At 38.8% G+C, this 5065-nt stretch overlaps 1 pseudogene; it reads left to right on the forward strand.

Moving 5' to 3' along the window:
• LOC121933621 overlaps nt 1–992 on the forward strand; it is a 31931-nt pseudogene extending 30939 nt beyond the window's left edge.
• The last annotated feature ends 4073 nt before the right edge of the window (nt 993–5065 follow it).

Raw genomic sequence — 5065 nt, forward strand, 5'->3', positions numbered from 1 at the left:
ATCTATTTTTAAAATAATTGTCATTGGCTACAGGCCTTGTTACTTGATTTACCAGGATTTCTGGAGGAAGAAGGAATGGGAGAAATGGCTTTTAATCAAGCAGAAGATGGAGAAAAACAATTGTGAATGTGTATGTGTTTGTGTCTAATCTGAATGCCAGCTCACTTTTGAAGTAGAAGTTACACCTGGAGAATATTTACCAGATGAATATTTCATACAGATAAAGCTGTACATTCCACATGCATTGGCTCTGTGCACTGAAGACTGCTTACATACACAGATTTCTCTCTCACTGGACAAAGGTCTTAATATTTATTTACCGTACATACTCTGAGAGCAAAATTGCTGTGTAAGATAATCAGGAGAAATAATGGCCTGTTTTCTAATGTCATTGTTAATAAAACAATGTGCTGATGTTCATAACTCTACAGTGGTTTAAATGAACTGTTTGATGTCCTATTTGTATTTCTCCAGTGCTGCAGAGAATGACTGGATCATCCATAGTTTCCCAGGCTAACAGAGAGCAATCCTACCACTTATCAGAAGCAACATGAGGCCATAATCTAGCAGTGTCTCCTTCTTCCTATTTGCTATGTTTCCTTAACAATCAGATTTGGAACTGGGGGGAAATCCGTTCCCTCTTCAGTTTTTTTCCAGTCATACTATTATTAATTTCAGTACAGCCATTTGATCCCCATATTCTCAATTTGGTACTCTGTACCAAGCATTAGAATTTTGGAAAACAAGTACTGCTACTACTAGCTGCTGCTACTACTACTACTAAAGTGTCTATAATCATGCATGAAAAATTATTGTGATGAAGGATTGCAAAATCTGTTTTCTTTCTCAGCCTCCATGTTTCTTCATTCACAAACAAAATCTGTTTTCTGGTTTTTGCATTTATTTTTGTCTTTCAGCAAGCTGGCATTGCATTTGGAATCATGTACCCAGATGGAGATACATTTTTTTACAATGTAGACCCTAACAACTGATGTGCATTGGCTGTGTGCTCTTATCGATGACAGACTGAAATTGTCAACCATGTTTCTTCATTCAAAAGCCACAAAATTTCTCTAAACAGGACAACATAGGTCAGAAATATGAAGTAATATGTACAGTAGCTAAGCTGTACTTTATCCTTTACGTGTGATTTATTATTTGTGAACATATGACAATAATTGCCTGTTTAAGTAATTTATACACCAAAATTTAACATTCCATTTTTGTACTCCCCATCAGCTCCCTTTAAAACCATACAAATCATATTTTTGGCACTCCTGCACTCCTTAGACTCATATAAAGCACTTCTAGTTCCTTCCTTCCCTCCATTCTCCCATCAAAACCCATTGTCAAATGTCATCAATTGAACAGCTGCATCAGAATGTGGCCATTTTCCAGGAACTGCCCTCTTGCTCATTACAACAGTGAGTCTGGCTTGCTTACAAATTAGAAGAAAATGGAAATTAATTTGATGCATTGATAATTGTTCTCCATGCATACATCCTGAGGGATGCTAAATCACTATTTATTTATGTTATTCATAACCAATATTTTTTGAGAAAATTACAATCAGCTGAAGGAATACTATACAATATGACTATGTAATCCTGAAAATGTATGAAAACAGACATAAAGTTTAAAAATTGACTCTGTCTTGGAAAAAAGAATGATCAGTATCTGGCACTGAAAAAGGAACAGTTAAGTCGCCCGTTGAGATTTCTGATAGCTACACACACAACTCGCTTCAGCCCGGGGTTCTCCAGAGGAAAACCTCTGTCTGGGCTGATATATGTGGGAAGAGATGATCCCTGAAATAGCAGAGACTCAAGCTGTTCAGGACTGTAAAGGCCAATATCAACAATTTCAGTTAGACTGAGAAATGGATTAGAAGACAGTGCAACTAATAAAGCACTGACTGGTGTCATGTCATAATATTGACCAGTCCTAAGTAGCAGCCCTGATTTGCACTAAGTGATGTTTTTGACTGAGGCTGTTTAAAAAGATAGCCCATGTACAATGCACTGCAGGAATCCAACTGAGAGGCTTCCTGAGTGTGGCTGTTATCAAGTTACAAGGGTTACCAAAGCCAGTTGTGACTCTAACAACAATGATGGATCCAAGAACATCCTCAAACTTGCATTTCAGGTAGGAATACAACTCTCCTCAGAATGGGTCAACTCAGTAGTGCAGACAAAGCACCACCTACAGAAATTCCATTTTGTCTGGAAAATTCTATTTTCATCTTATTAGCCTTACCCAGCCCAATACTCTGCAGATGCATTAGTTTGGGACATCCCCCTTGAGTTACATAGAAGGAAGAGGTAAAGCTGAGTGGTGTTTGTATATTGACAATGCTTGAAGATACAATTCTGGATAACCTTGTCCAGTGGTGTCATGGAGATACTGAAAAGATTGGCAGAGGTGATCAAATATATCTCAGAAAAACCCCTGTGATATAAGCACCATGGAACAGAATGATAAGCACTCAACATGATCGTCTGGAAATAGCCATACATGGAGGAATTGATTCATTACAAAGCAGTGCCTTCAATTTATACTGCCTATTCAGAAGCATTAGCAGCACTGAAAGCCAGTGAGAGGTCCGTAATAACCTATTTAATCCTATTAAGTTATCCTACAAGAAACAGCAAACATAGTAATTATTTGAAACTTGCTTCAATATTAGGTAATTTTTTGTGAGTTTTTCAAGCTATGTGACCATGTTCTAGAAGAGTTTATTCCTGATGTTTCACCTGCATCTGTGGCTGGCATCTTCAGAGAGTGCTGGCATGGAAGTGAGGTGTGTGTATGTGTGTGTACTTTGTGACCCTAGGTTGGGAGGAGTAGTATGCATGCTAATCTGTATTGTTCTGTTGTTGGCCTCAGGGTGAAGCAAAAGGGGATTGTGTCCTTTTAATTAGTGGTCCCTTGTCTGCTGGAAAACCCGTGATCCTGGCTGGTTTTCATTAGCATTTTGCAATGTCTTGATTTTGTTGTTTTTCAGGACTGGTAGCCAAACTTTAAGGATTTCTTCACATCTGTTCATTTTAAGGGTTTCTTCTTTCCTGTTGAAGTTGTCTAGATGTTTAAACTTCTTCAGGAAAGAAGAATTAATATGCAAACCACTCCTCCCAACCTAGGGTCACACAGTGTGTGTGTGTGTGTGTGTGTGTGTGTGTGTGTGTGTGTGTGTGTGTATACCAACTAACTTCCATGCCAGCATTCTCTGAAGATGTCAAGCCACAGATACTAGCAAAACATCAGGAATAAACTCTTCTAGAACATGGCCACATAGCCCAAAAATTCACAAAAAACTATGGATGCCGGCCATTAAAGCCTTCGACTTCACACAATTAGGTAACTTCTTCAAGTTATTTCTATATCTCTTGTCTTTCTGTGTGTGTATTGCTATGAAAAACTAGATAAGATCATCAGGTATATAGATAGGTATATCATTAATACCAAAGCTAGAATCATCCATGTCATACTATTTCTAATTTTAAGGTATGATTGTGAAAACTTGACAGTGAAAACAGGAGTCAGGAAGGACATCAACTAATCTGAAAGGGAATACTGGAGGAGAGTTCTATAGATACCATGGACTGCCAAGAAGACAAATAAGTGATCCAAGAGTAAAACAGGTCTAAATTATCTTTAGGAGCCAAAATAACTAAACTGAGGTCTCTTTTTCATAGTGTTGCCATAAGTCAAAGCCAACTTGAAGGCAGTTATCAGCAATGTCCATATATGTGTCTTGAAGAAAAAACAGTGAGGTACTCTGGCTAAAATATTGCATGTAAAGTTACCACCATGTCAACCACAAAACATGGGAAAGCAGTAGATGTTTGGAGAGATCCTTACACCTGTTGCTAGCCATTTGGCTATTCAGCTTCATCACCATCCAGAGACAAAACAATTGTTTCGACAGGCAGGCAGCGGCAAAGCCCTTAATAAAGAGAAACACAGGGGGAAATAAGCAGACGTCAAGGAAAATTAGGCTGAATGGTAGCCATTAAGGAGTTGAGGGAGAGGGAAGGGAGATATTGTATCTATTTACCACCAAAGTATTATGAAGATTATTGAGAAGAGACTGACATAATCATCAGTTTAGCAAGAACAGCATCAGCAGCAAAAGTGCTTCTATTGCAAATTTTGGAATATTAAAGTGGAAGGTATGAAAAGCAGGTGTGTCAGATACAAGCCCAAGACCCTTATTGGGCCATTTTAGGTCCCCTGTATTCTTTGCAGCATTGAACTATGCTGAACTATATATTTAGGGAGAGGTAGTACCCTTGGTTAGCCACATCATTTATTCACCAGTAACCAGTGATTACCTGGATGCAAGAGTGGGCAAGCTGCAGTGTGTGAGCCACATCCAATTTTATGTCTGCCTACCAATCTCCAGAAGTCTTGTTGTTCTTTTTAACTGCTGTCATGTCAGGTTTGACTTATGGCAACCCTGTGAATGGGAGACCTCCAGGACGCCTTTTTATCCACAACCTTGCTCAGGTCCTGCAGTCTCAAGGCTGCGGCTTCCTTAATTGGCCTGCTTTACACCCTGCAGAAATGAAACAATTTGGCACCACTCTAACTGTCATGGTATCTTGTGGAATCCTGGGATTTGTAGTTCAGTAATCTATTCAGCATGGTCTATCAGAGACCTCTGGTGTCACACCAAACTACAAATCCCAGGATTCCACAGGATAGAGCCATGACAGTTAAAGTGGTGTCAAACTATAGTTTTTTGTGGGTTTTTTAAAGCCATGTGGCCATGAACTAGAACAGTTTATTCCCAACGTTTCACCAGCAACCCCTGACCCTGGGTGGTTTTCATTTGTATTTTGCTGGGTCTTGATTTTTCCCAGCAGATAATGATCACTAATTAAACAGACACTAATCCTCTTTGCATATCCTCCCACCCTGAGACCTTACCATTCAACAACAGAACAATACATAGATTAACATGGAAATCACTCCTCCCTATCTAGAGTCACACACAAAAGATAGATAGATAGATAGATAGATAGATAGATAGATAGATAGATAGATAGATAGATAGATAGAT

The sequence above is a fragment of the Sceloporus undulatus genome, chromosome 6, assembly GCF_019175285.1.
Source record: "Sceloporus undulatus isolate JIND9_A2432 ecotype Alabama chromosome 6, SceUnd_v1.1, whole genome shotgun sequence".
Taxonomy (NCBI): Eukaryota; Metazoa; Chordata; class Lepidosauria; order Squamata; family Phrynosomatidae; genus Sceloporus; species Sceloporus undulatus.